The 14,545-nt window shown below is 41.4% G+C and overlaps 1 long non-coding RNA gene across 1 annotated transcript; it reads left to right on the plus strand.

Annotated features, from left to right (window-relative positions):
* Positions 1-446: 446 nt before the first annotated feature.
* Positions 447-9,588, plus strand: LOC146829305 (uncharacterized). The gene is made up of 3 exons (XR_014962230.1): positions 447-505; positions 4,839-4,897; positions 8,446-9,588. It is a non-coding gene; the product is annotated as an uncharacterized LOC146829305 (long non-coding RNA).
* Positions 9,589-14,545: the final 4,957 nt, after the last annotated feature.

Genomic DNA, 14,545 nt, shown 5'->3' on the forward strand with positions numbered 1-14,545 from the left:
AGTGTATACAGAAACACTTAAGTTGTATTTTCGAATCGACAGTTCCCTGGTGTATGTCAGTCGCTATAACCTCCTTCATTTGAAAGCCCGGCTCCTCTCCCATTTAATTCTGCATCTTTCCACCACTTTACTCTTCTAACATGATACACATTGCTGAAAGAAGACTGGAATGTTTGCCTTTTTCATACCTTCCACTCGCCTAAAAATGCTGCTTATTCTAGTCCACGGTGAAAATAGCAAAATTTCGCCACTCTATGATTCCCTTTGCTGATATAAGATTGCATCAAACGTGCCTTATAACTACCCGGCCACCTCCCAATATTTCAGCCCCTGAGTGATTGTGAGCGACGGTCAGCATATGAGGGTGATGCCGCACCCCTGCACTTGTGAGCTCACCACCGAGGGTAGCTATATATTTCAGGGCAGGGGGCTGCATGAACTAGTGGCCTAGCAACCTGTAACATCTCCAGGACCGCACACGGAGGACTGAACTGAAGGAACGTAGGTGAGTGACCATTTTAAGAACATTTGCTATTTTACTATAGGAGACAATGGGCATGGCTGATAAGGGAATAACTTTACTGGTCAAATATGGTATTACCAGGAAACAGCAAGCTGGTGGCATCGTCTGGAGAAGGAATCGCAGTGTGAAGACAAACAGCCCAATGGGGAAACAGGTCCTCTTGCTCAAATCATATATCCACAAAAAGGAGAGGTTAGGCGTGTCTACTCTATTTGCAGGGCTGGCATCCAACTCCTTAAAAGGTGGCCACACCTACTAGCTAGAAACCTCCTCTGGCTTTACCGGGCGATTCCATGGAACCGCCGACGAGGTGGGCTGTGTGCCAATATTTTGCCACACCTTTGTTTTTTAAAAAGATTCCAGAATTCTACTAGTGGTGAAAAGAAGCATTCATATTATACATTGTGACTTGTATATGTAGAAGTGCTAAAAACCATAGAAGCATTTAAGCACCCGGAGTTGGATGGATGCTGGTGGAAGACGAGCAATCCTCTGGATCAGTGAAGGTGTGTATGGTGCCTGCACCCACGGCACTGAAGTGCTCACTAAGAACAGGAAAAGCACTTAAGTTGACTGTAAAGCAATTCGAAATTGGCAGCATGGCCTAGTATAAGAAACTGTACTCTACAGCAGAAGAGCAGAGCTGCCAGTCGTGAAAGAGCGGCCACCCATAGTAATGCGTCTCAAAACTCACGTACCACTGCAAGAGGATCTCTGGGGCATGTTCACAGAAGCGTTGGAGCGCTGTGCTGCAAGAAATGTTGCATTACAAGAATATGGCGCACCCCTATGTTTCCCCTAGCGCTGGCATTAAAAAAAGCTGCCTAGCGCCCACACAGACTGTTGCGCCATACTCTAAAGGTGCCTGCGTTGCGAGGGATGATTATGTGCAGGAAGGTGTCCCTTCCTGCACATAAACAATTATTAAACTTAATTTGCTCCTATGCGTGCTGCAGAAAGAGCAAAAACGAGGAGAAATAAGTGTTTATCCTCCTTGCACCCATCTAATGCCCGCTTTTCTGTGGCGTTTCTTTTTGGCGCTGCCTCAAGATTTACACATCCTTGTAAATCTGGGGCAGCATCAAAAATCAATGGGTGTTGCAGTAGAATGCCCACAGCAACACACATTGCCCACCCCTTTCACTCAGATCACTGTGTGAAAGCGGACAATATTTACAACGCGGCGTTAAGACACAAAAAGTGGCTTAACGCCGATTTGTCAATATGGAGCGGGGCATTGCAGCTCCAGAATGCCATGAAAAGTGGCGCTCTGCTCCAGTGGTGCACTGCTTTTGTAAATATGCCCCTCTGTTCTTTAGGATGGATTCGTGTTCTCGACCTATCGATGGATTGACACCTGGGAGACAGTGCTGAAGTGCCCTCTATTTCACTGATCCGACCCCTTCCATCTTATACCCTTCTAATGCCCATGGAGAGCTCCGCCAGGTGTGAAACGGGGACTGCATGGCAAACCCCAGTATAGCACGCTAAACCGGTTCATATCTTACTGGGTATCTTTCAGGTCTTGGGCAAATCAGTTGCTTGTGAAACAATTGGCAGCCTATCAGAGTGATGCAGCGTCACTGCTCTTATGAGGTCACAGTAGCTGGGGGCTATATAGGTGGGAGGATGAGTCTCCATGGATTATTGGCCTAGCAACCTGTAACATCTTCAGGGCCAGGCATGCTTGACTGAAGAGAGGAAGGTAAGTAAGCGAACTTTGAATATTTTGGATTTGATTCTGTTTGAGAATAACATGAGCTGCTTAATTGGTCGATGGCTGACAAGGGAGTGGTTGAGCTTTATTTAAGGGTGTGGGAATTTCTGTGGCTCTTCGTGGGCACTGCCTTGTATTTGGATCCGTAAGCCTTGACTGATGCTAATTGGAAGTGAATTGTTGGAATGCCCTTATCTCTTCCGAAGTAGTGTTGTAGATGGATGTGAGGGCACCTGTTTATGTATTTTGAACAACTGATTGCTATAACTGGAATACTAATTGTAGTGAAGACTTTCTGTTGTCACTACAGTTAGTATACCAGTTTGGACGAGTTAGTGGCTCATGCAGCCAGCAAGCAGCGTTCAGTTTAGTGATGTAAAATGCTGTGACATTCCTGGAGCTTGCTTCAAGGCCATCACACAGACTTTGAAAGGTGCAGAACTGTGATTCTTTCAAATATTCAGTATTGATTCACTCGATCTAATCAAAGTGACTGCGATTAGGCACAGTTATCCCCAGCACATTGTGAGTACGAATAAGGAATGCTTTGAAGCTTTTACGAAATATGTCACAAATTGTCAAATGGATTGGTTAGATTGTAAGGCCCATACTGAGCTTTAGTGTCCCGCCATTTAGCCTAGGTTAGGTAACAGGCAAACGTCAATAGGAAGCATCTAATTATCCAGACTCCAAATTTCACCTGAAGCTTGGTTGGCAACTGTTGCTACTGAGAGTCGGGTGGTTATGACGTCACTACGACTATGAGCTCACGCTTGCCCGAGTAATGTCCAGACCACTTGAATAGCTTCAATGCAGCCTGTAACTATTGACTGATTTGACAATACTACACATCACCTTTTAAACAAGCGTTGAAGTACTGGCTTCATATGTAAAAGCACATCTATTATTGTGCAACGTTTATGACTGACTCGCGCTGCATTGTGGGTATTCCTATAGCTTTATTTTTGAGGTATTTGGCACCACATATTAGAGTGGAGTTAATGTTCGGGTTTCATAAGACCCTCAACTTACAAAACAAACGACGTTTACTGGAAGGAGAATAGCTTTGACCCTGTGTGTGGAGGCATGGTGTGATTGTTCAATGGTAGTTCCGGCTGAGGGGTACCTCTGAAGGACTTAAACATATGATCAGTGGAGTAGCTGTGGAGGGTGCAAGAGATACATTCTCACCTTCCCCTATTTGTCAATTAGGAGAAAGGTGGGAATTTAAATTTTAGAGTATGGTAAAACTCATTAAAAGCTAACATTAAGAACCTCCTTCCTAAAGCCGGGGTATGCAGTTTTAAGTTTGTGTACTTGTGAAGGTTCTCCACTACTAATACTTCATGAAAAGGTTATGTACACTTGGTGTGAAACTACAGTTTATCGATAGTGACCTTTCTAGTGCAACTGCTGTGTTTTTCCAAAGAAGCAAGGTGGAGCCATCCCCAAATGCTTCAAAACTCGTGAAAACTTTCTAGAATACTGGTACCGCCTCCTCAGGGTCCCCAATCCTTCACCTCGCGATCCCCAAAATGTATTTCACTCGGGCTTGGGTCTTAAACTCTGCAAATAACATGTTTAAATATTTCCTGGCCATCCATTTCCTCCGGCCGCACCCATTCAAAACCATATACCTGACCTTTAGATATAAACCCATAACCTCGAAGAACAGCAAGAGCAGACCAAGGATGACCACATGGCAATGGTAAGGAAATCAAAATCCTGGGGGATCACCTGACATTGTCTACAGACCTGATTAGTCAATGGGCTACAGTTTACCACGTCGACCAATGAACATTGTACATGCCAAGGATTCATTTCTGAACACGTACTAAAAATGTAGAGAAACTGTTGACCAAATGTAACAAGTCCCTTCACTTTCACCGAAAAACAAATCTTTGTATCCCATGGGTTAAATTCTGGCACAAAAAAACGATAGATGAAAGCTAAAAGCATATCCAGCGGATGATTCAAGCTTCAGTGTAGTTTTGCTCTCTAGCATGTACCCTAAATAAATATACATTGCAATTGTGTTTGTGGATCCAGAGGCCTTATGACACATGACATTGCAATTATGAAGGAATAACTAATGCCACTAAATACTTGTCAGAAACTTGTCTTGTTATCCTTCCAGGCATTGTCCCATTTGTTCTCCATGCTTTCAGTCCTCATTCTGCAAAAAACATTTTGTAGATTTACTCGTGTTCGTTCCACTGCCCCTTTTGGAGTTCATATGTGGGTTTTGAGGCGCTCTTTGGGTAATTGTGACACAATTGATCATCAAGATGCTTGTTACTGGTGAAGATGAGTTCTAGACACATTGTTCCACATGTTCCACAAGGATCCACTTCAGCATTACGTCCTGTGTTAAGAAAAGCTCACACTTTGGATTGGTGATACATTGTCTAGATGGCTTCTATGTAAGTTGAGATTTCATCTGAGAGGACCATATTGGGATTTGAATAGTTTACTAATGAAACTGGCTGTGTTGAACTGCTGAATAATAGCAAAACGCTTATGAAGAGTTTCATCTTTACTCTTAAAATGTTTTAATGTTTTTATTTTTAAATCAGAAATTTCTTTTTTCTTTTTCAGCAATCTGGCTTTAACAATCTAGCTAAGAACATCAGCACTATTGAAGGAACTCCAAACAGGTGTATATCAATTATATTATCACCTTACATAGATTCTGCAAGTTGCATGTTTAAATGATTTGGGCCGATGGACACAATTTAACGAATGTAGAGGCGACTTTAAATGGGTGGTACCCTGTAAAAATTATGTTATTGACCTACACCGACATCGACACACCATGACATTGATAATATCTCCTTGACGAGACAATACATGCCATGGAAATCCCCCCAATAATAGCACTTATAAGGGTAGTTTAAGTAAATTCAAACATTTATAACAACATTTACACTGGCCTTAGATACTTTAAAAAAAACAAAAAAACTTCACACTTTTATTAAAAGTAACCAAATGTTTTAGGTTAGAGCACCTGGAGTTTGTAGGTCAAAATGTTGAGGTCAGAAATATGAAACTGAATATATTTTTACTTTGCAATATTGACTATCACCATACTGTCATGTCCAGCATGTACATAGAAAGTGTAGATTTACTCTTCTTCCAGATTTGTCATTTGTTGTAAAGTGGCACCATCACTCAAGAGGAGTATCCTGGCACATATTAGGAGTGTGTGCCTAATGCCTTCTTTTGGTAGGTTGGTTAATTGAAAAGTGAAGTCTTCAGCTTCTTGTGGAATTCAAGAAATGAGAAGGAGGCTGCGATTTGAGAGGGAAGCCATTCCATGCTTTAGAAGCGATTTAAAGAGAATGCCCATCTTGATCTGGTTCTGTGTATGCATGGGGTGCAGGACCAGCTTCTAGGGCAGTGTGACCGGTGCCACTGCAATGGGTGCTGACTTGCAAGTTTAATTTGGGTTTAAAAGCACCTGCTGCTGTTTTCCTTGCCTCCAGCAATTTCCAGGCAACAATAAAAATGTCAAGATAACTCTGATTAATGTTCTCCTGGAGAAAGATCGGAGTTTTGTCTAGTTCAGGTTTTGACTGATCCTAAAATAGCACAGTGGATTAATATGCCTTCTTCAAAGAACATGTACCATGCAGATCACAAAGTGCATATAATGTAAACTGGTCATTGGGTTACTCCTTTTCTAAAATGCATCCTTTTGTTACTTGCAGTTTATAAGTTAAAATCCTTACATAGAACAGTGAATTATTAACTGTCGTAAAAGAACTGCATGCACACTGCAAAGTATAGCTTAGAGCATAGATAAATGTTTCAAAGAGGGCTACAGCTATCATGGTTTGCAGTGCACCTCTCTCCAATGGCTCTTAGTGTAATCTGCAGTGTGCTTCCCTGCACAAGTTCTTTTAATCTGCAGCATGCATCTTCGCAATTCTTGACTTTGGTTTTTGTATTCTGAATAACCTCCCCATGGTCCCTAGCTTCTTCTGTTGTGTTCTTCTTTATTTTTCATTCAACACAGCACTTAGCATCAGAAGATATTTTTGGAGGTTTAACGTCTACTCTGGACTGTTTCTCCTTTGAAAGGCCCCAGTCCTGTAGTACATGTGAACTTTAGCAGGTTTGTTCATCTTTCACACATTTTGAATGGCTGTGGTACTATAACTATAACCTTAGGTCAACTTCTATCTCAATTCCACTTGCATTGAAAATTTGTCAGACTTTTCTACAAGCTATTTGTGCTCAGCAGAAGAGTGTCTATTGGTCTCTCCAAGAACCTAATGCAGATACAAAGGCGACCCACAAGTCTCAGTGGCAGCCCTTAGTCTTTGGAATAATATTTTCCAGGTCTAATCATTGATGCAGTTCAGAAAAAAACTATTTGCTGTTGAATATGCCTCATGAACGTCTACTTACCTGCACTATATGACACAATACATTATTACTCTTCCGCTGCACTTTCTCTTTCATGGGTATCTTTGGTAACGGTTGTGAATATCTCAAGGGTATCTTTTTGCTTGTGCTGTTGGCTGGGACTTTCTTGGCCTCTTGAGAGCTCTTTTCTTCTACACTCCATGTGGTGCACCACAAGGATTAGTTTAGGATCCTTCTTGATTCCATTTAGGTTACACCACTCACATCTATTGCTTGCTTTAGCTTTTGAAGCACGCTGTGTTGTAGATTTCCGAATCTTTTTTTTATCTGTACTTTCTGAATCACCTAACATTGGAAACGTTGAATTTGACCAACTTTGGATCTCCATCAATGTTTTCCTTTGTTGTCACTAATCTTAGCAATCAAATATTGATAGGAAGAATATTTGTCATGTATGTCTCAATAATGGTTGCCATCTAACACTGTCTCGTTAATGGTGATGAACATTTTCTGTTCTTGACTGATTTCTAGCTAACTTTTTTGCTTTTTGTGTACTTCGGATAAAAACACTTTTTATAAAACATTTTAATAGGTAAACCTCTAATATGATTAGACCATTAATAGCAAAGTAACACAGTCATTGGCGAATGGTTTTGTAAATGATCAGAACTTTCCATCCAAGATGAACAAATAGATTTTGGTAAACCATTTCTATTGTATTTCTACCCATTCTGGCACATCCTTGAATTTGGAATGTTCCCCTACCCCGTGGATGAAAGGCTTCCTGTATTCATTGCAGAACATATCTCGATCCACTCGGCCTTGGGTGGATCAAACGAGACCCATACAGTTGGACATAGCAAGATATTGTCTACGATAACATTGTAAAATGAATGTCCTTTCTTCGCACTCCTTTCAAGGATTACATGTCTAAGCACAGTGACCTAAGACAAGTGCCATTCTATTCACTAAAGCATAATACCACTAAAAGCTTTCGAGACCGGCTTCCCTGCAGTTTCAACCCATCTAACCAAGCACTCTCCAATGGAGTAGTATGATGGCCCTCTAGTAATGTTTAGGTGCCTCATTAGAGGTATGAAGCACTATAAATGCATGTACATAACAATTCTTTCATCTTGAATGATTTATTGGGTGAATATAACATTCTATGTCAGGCGTCTCTTAAGAGTAGCACACCATTGCCTGCCCCTGTTGAATTAACATGAGAACGTCTTAAGGCACGCCCTGAACTTGGGTAAATCTAACCAGCAGGTAAAAAGGATCCAGTTTGGTTATAGGGTGGTGAATCTTTGATGTTTTATTAGTTTTGTGGAATACGTTTGTTTTGTTGACTAAAATCACCTGTATCTGTGAGACTGAAGTCATACAATGAAATCCTCTCTTTGAGGTAGAACCATTGGAGGTTGCAGTATCTTTCAGAAGTGCCTTTGTGGGCAACCCTGAAAATATTTACGTTTTTTGTCCTAGATATAGAATATTTCAATAGTCTTACCAAAGCTGGGTTTTTTATTCAATTAAATAAGACATTAATTACGTTTTACGCACAGGATTTTTTGATGAGCCCAATGTAGTATTTTCTCTGGCGACAGTTTACAGATGTTTTTTTATACCCGATTGTATTAAACTATTTTGGTATGCCAAACAGATCTTGATTCATATAACCAGAATGCCAGTGCAGAAATGTGAAAACAGACCAATGTTAATGCCTGAAATGCCGCTTTTTACTTTCCACATTGGTTTCGTTTTTAGCAAATTTCAAGCTTCAGATAATGGTGAATTGTCACTTAATATGCTTCTTTGTTTCCATTTATAGATAAAAAAAACATGTCTAGCCACTATTCAGCTTCGTGCTCACCAAGCCATAGCTCTTCAAGCCACCGCAGCAGTTCGAGACACTCGAGTAGAGGATACAGTCCATTTGAATACACGTCAGTGTTTGAGAGCCCTTCGAAATCCTCGCATAGGCATTTTTCTGACCAGGGGTATCAAGATGGCTGTCGCAGACACTCTGAAGGCCCTCACCCTCACAGAGGTTCTTCACATCATGGACATCACTCTCATCGCTCACCATCCCGCCACTCTCATCGCTCATCATCTCACCACTCGCCATCCCACCACCACCACTCTCACCACTCTCACCATTCCCATCACTCACCCCACCATTCACCCCACCACCACTCATCCCACCACTCACACTCACCATCCCACCGCTCACATTACACACATCACTCACCATCCTACCACACTCACCACTCACGCCACTGCTCACCCCCACGTGCATCATCCCCCTTTGCATCATCCCCCTTTGCATCATCCCCCTTTGGATCATCCTCCTTCGGATCACCCCCCTTCGCATCTTCTCGCCACTCCCGCTCAAAGTCCCCACCTCGCCAATCTTCAAGACACCACTCACACCACTCACACCACTCATTTCATCCAAGTGAATTAGATTGCATCTCCCCAGTTGGGCATCATTCATTCGATCTTCCTTCACCATTAACACCGTCCTCATTCGCAAGGCATGGACACGCAACACTCTCAACACTTGACAGCATACACAGTGACATGTCGTCAATTGCAGACTGTGTCCCGAATTTCCCCTCCAACTTCCAGACCCCCTCGCCTGTCGCCAGGGACCAACACGATAAAGAGCCAAGAATATTCACATTCGACGGCTGGTGAATCGAATGATACAAGGGAAAGCTGACTGGCATGTGATGACACCTTGTGTGCTTGGTAAAGGCTTGAACTTCATGGTATGATGTCACACAGCAAACCAGTATGCCATTACCTGAAGGCAGCATGCTTCCTATGTAGACTAATCGGCTGTTCAAGTGGCTACTTTAGTGGGCTCGCAATTACAAGACATTGAAGAGGACGCAACAAATTCAGTCCAGGCCACCATCGTTTTATTCCTTTGATGCTTTTGTTAAAATAGTTGCTTCTGTTAAAAAAATTGTCTTGCGTCTCTTTTCGAAAGTTAAAAAGTCAATTAAGAGGCTTGGCATAATGAGTAATGTATGTGGTGAATGAAACATTTCTATAATGAAAAGGAAAGCAGTGGTTGTGTACTACTGTCTTTCCTGGTATGGCTTTTGTTCATCTTTTAAGGGTGTACTAAATGTGACATGTTCTAGTAGCAATATAGTGGTCAATTTTAGGATTGGGTTTATTATTGACCAAGCAGCATTTATGCCAAATCCTCTTTGAGATGAGACTTCAGCTATGATTGGCTTGAACCAGAGATAAAGATGCAGGTATCACGCTTCTGGGATAGAGTTTAACTTTGGTGCCATTCTTTTGGCATCTATTCTCATTGCCTCTGCTATATAAATAACTTAATGCTTTCATACCAGGCATTCCTGGGAAAGGTTTTTCCTTTCTTGAAGTGAATCCAATGCTTGCCCTTTAGTGGTGTGTTTGGGTTCACCAATACTTCTCTATAAGAATGGGTGTTATGGGTGTGCACTGACCATTCCATGATTTAGTGGATATTTTGAATGTAAGCACTTTTTTGTTTAGAATGTTTATGTGAAAAAGTGTCTCTTTTTGCATGGTCACCCCCCATTTTTGCTGACTGGTATTGCTGGGTATTTAACCCTACACAAAGGTACCCTGCTATCCAGGGCCCCAGTGTATGTGCTACACCCTTAAACATATACAATAGGCTAATCACAAATTACCATATTTAACTTCCCAGTAAGATCATAGATGATTCAGGAAATACATCAATGGTGTGGAATGGTTAAATGTCAGCTGTAGACTGCACCACGTGGTATGCCATCCACTAAGCTTACAAAAGAAACATGCCTTCAAACCTACCCGGGCAGCCTGGCTTCTGCAGCTTTGAACCTGCAGGGAAACTAGTCAAAATAACCCTTTTCACAGGAAAGAACCCTACTTTTAAATATTAAATAAGTCATACCTAAGTAGGCCTTATGGCCCACAAGGTAGGATGGCTAGTATTTAAAAGTGGTATATGCAAGACTTTCTTGTTGGTATATACCTTAAGTGACTAGCCCCAAAAAGCAATTTCACTCTAAAGGATTTTGTTGCTGTCCTATGAGAAAAACTAGTTTGAAATAAATCATAACTCTTATCACTGGTTTGGGACAAGCTCCTCAATGAAAATAAATCTTTAATAAATACCTAGGAAAAGTGGCTTTTAAATGGCTAGCATTTTGCCTGCATGAACATTGGTAAGCTAATTAGCATCAGCCTGCTGGCAGACGGCCCTGTCAGTGCTTCCTTTTAATGGGGTGTAAAAACTGAACTGCAGAAATAATGGCTTAGGTCTTTTCATAGGAAGACCTGGAAGTTATGCAACATATTGCTGCTAAAGAAAGGCAGCTGGGAAGGGTTCAAGAACTTCATTAACGTGAAAGGGAGTGAGGCCTGGCCATAAATAACTAAGCATAAATAGACCTGGAGAAAAGAAGCCTTTTGTCCCCAGGTTCTCTGTAGCCATTTTGACATCAGTCAAGTGGGAGGAGATGGTGATCCCAGAAGCTATTTGGTGTAGATGAGAAATAAGGGACTGCTTGTTTCCCTAAATACAGTCCTGGCTAGCACACAAGCTCCTTTTAGGGGCAGAAAGATTCTGCCATGTAGGATTTGCTTCAGAATAGCGCGCTGTGGTATAGCTTGAAGTAAGGCAAACAGGATATGGTGCAAAAGTGGGAAGGGTTGCCCAGGTTTTTTTTTCTTATTGGCTAGGGAATGTGAGTCACTTCCAACTCACTAACTAGTAAAACCTACAAAGCTGACACCTCACCCACAGAAACCTTTCTGGATCTCCAGAAGAGGATTGAACCTGCTGTTTGAGACCTGTGTGGAGACCTGGAAGGATGGTCCTGCCCCCAGTTCTACCCAAGAATTAGAAGTGAACTACAAGTGTCAATGGGTTTACCACCTGTGTGGCCATTAAGATAGAATGAGTTGCAGAAGTCCTTTTTCTTGATGTGCCCAACTGACAGTACCATCTGGACCTACACTGGACCGTGCTGGTGGCCTTGCTGGTGTGAGTCCTGGCCCCTAAGAGCTGATGATGAAGTCCTGGGAGCCTTAGAGGTGAACAAGAAGAACTGCTCCAAAGGCTGGTCCTGTCCCCAGTTGTATCCAAGACTTAGAAGTGAAATACAAATGTCAGTTGGTTTACCACATGTGTGGCTGTTAAATTAGAACAAGTTGCAGAAGACCTTTTTCTTGAAGTGCTCAACTGACAGTAACATCTGGACCTACACTGGACCCTGCTGGTGGCCTTGCTGGTGTGGGTCCTAGCCCCTAAGTGCTAACGCTGAAATTCCTGGGAGCCTTAGATGTGAACAAGAACTGCTCCAGACTCAGCCAAATAAGGTGTCCAATTTCGAAGGGACGTCACCAGATACATCTTCAGGCTTGCCCTGCTGCAGGATTTTGAGCTGTATAAAAAAGACTGACAGAAATCATGACCTGGCGAAGGTGCGCAAGTATCTGCCAGATGGCTTCAGCGGACCTCACACAACTGCTATCTGGTTTCAAGACGACATCAATAGATACAGCCTGCAACTTTTCCCCGCTGAAGGATTCGGACTTCCAATTCATTCTTAAGTTGAAAAGCACTATCTGACCGAGGCAATCCGTTTGGTGTGTCTGTCCTACACTCTATCATGGCCGGCATGTAATTGCACCTAGGTCCCTGTCAACTGCTAACAGTGACTATATACTCCTTATTTTTTCTTGGCGCTTTTTCCTTAAACCTTTAAGAATTCATGTCTCCATCCGGTTCCCTTTATTCTTTTTTTGTCATTTTGGTGTCATTTTACTCATTTAAAAAATTGGTTGTGGATTTTATTGGGTTGTGTTTTGAGTTTGTAACTGTTGTGTTCCTACTAAATACTTCACAAATATTCCTAATAAGCTTGTCTGCTGTGTGCCATTTGTACCAGGTTTTAATTTTTGACGATGTGTTTTACCCTTACAAGTTTGGGATCATATTCCTATTGATGAAATCACATCCAGCTAAGTTAATAACCCACTTCCTTACAGTAGTTTACTGAAAAAGCCAACAACAATGTCAGGCAGCAGAAACTGTATTTCTCATCCCTATGCACCCGCAAAGTCGCCCAGTGGTCTATGTTATCTTTGATATCTTTACACAGCCAGGGTTTTCGCTAACTAACATTTTTTAGAATGTGTAGCTTTGGTTGACTTTATTGGTATGTCTTCTGTATCCCAGCATGCACCGCTGTTCGCTTAGATTACAAGAACAGCAGTTGTCACACATTTCACAAGAAAATAGTAAGCAAATCAAAATCCAGAGGGTTCCCTCAGCATTGTTTTCTATAGCTCAGGAGTATTTTGCTGCCATGGGCTATGGTTATATGAGTCACTAATGTACATTTTACAAGCCGAGACTTATCGCTCAATACATATTAAACTAGTAAAACTGCACAGTAGAGTAGGATGCAGCGATATTGCATGGGGAATGTAACAAGCCTCTTGATTTAAATTTAAATTTGTAAACCCTTGCATTAAATTTCGTTCTCAAACAATATAAAAGTTGAAAGCGTACAGGGCTTCTTATTCAAACTAAGTTGGGGTTAGCACTCTAGCAGGTAGCGTAAATGACTACTTTGGTTGGGTGGCAATTGTTTTTTTTAATCTAGAGTCATTATGACACATTATGACGTCACTGCAACCATGATTTCACTGCTTTAGGAATATCTAATGCCACCAAATATTTGCTCCAGACCTACTTGAAGTAATTACATATCTCTGTCTTCCATCTTGCCAGGCATTCCCATGTGTGCCCTTAAGCATGCATCCAGTCCTCTTTAGGCAAAAAAAATAGTTTGATTTTGCTCACGCTCTCTCCACCTTACCCTTTGGAGTTCACACGTTTAGGGGTTTCTCGGGAGCTAGTCTCTTAGGGCGATTGGTTGACGCCATTTATTCTCTTTACTGCCCTTTTCTGGTGAAAATGAGTCCTGGGCCAAGGCACCATATACCAAACCAGCCCTGTTCAGCAGCACACACTGCGTTAAAAAAAAGGCCTTACATTTGGTTCGGTTGTGCTCTACACATCCGGGCGCAGTTATTTCACCTTAAAAATGGAACACATTAGTTTTTGGATATTGTTCTTATGAAACTGACTGTGCTGTACTGCTGTAAAACATAAAAGCTTCAAAACAGGTTTTTAGTGTCTTTTTAGAATGTTTTTATTTTTTAAATCGGAAAACTAACAAAAGTTTTTTCTTTTTTAGCATCTTGGCTGTAACAATCTGGAGAAGAACGTCAGCAATATCGAAGGAACTCCCAACAGGTGTATATTGATTACATTATCAGGTTACATAGATTGTGCAAGTTGCGTATTTTAAATGGTTTGAACCCTCGAACAGAATGTCGTACGTGGAGTAATCAATTGAAACGGGTGGTGCCCGTTTACATCGCCTTCATATCGAGAGATATTGGCAACACACCATGACATTGACGAGCAAACAAATAGCTTATAGCTACCCTCAATAATAACAGTAAATATGAGTAATTAAAGTAAATACTTGTAACATCAGCATACTCAACAGCGTTAGATACACGTTTAAAAAAACTTGGAAATGTTTCAAACAGTTAAGGACACCCAGAGTTGTTTGCCAAAATCTGAGGACTGTCACTATCAACATGTTAGGCAGATATAGGAAGTATGAGAAGGATTTACTATTTTACTTCCCAATTTATCATTGCTGTATAGTGCAAGTAAATATTGAAGAGTCGATATATGTGCAGATCGACATTGATAATTTGCAGTCGAGACTGTAAAAGAAAGGTCTAGAGATAGAGTTAACCTTATTGTTGGGAAATTGATTAACTTTTTTTGAATGTTTGAATTTAGTAAATGTAATGAAATGTACTGAAGCGCATCTCAAGTTTGAATACTG

Source organism: Triturus cristatus, chromosome 5_2 (assembly GCF_964204655.1).
Source record: "Triturus cristatus chromosome 5_2, aTriCri1.1, whole genome shotgun sequence".
In the NCBI taxonomy this organism is placed as follows: Eukaryota; Metazoa; Chordata; class Amphibia; order Caudata; family Salamandridae; genus Triturus; species Triturus cristatus.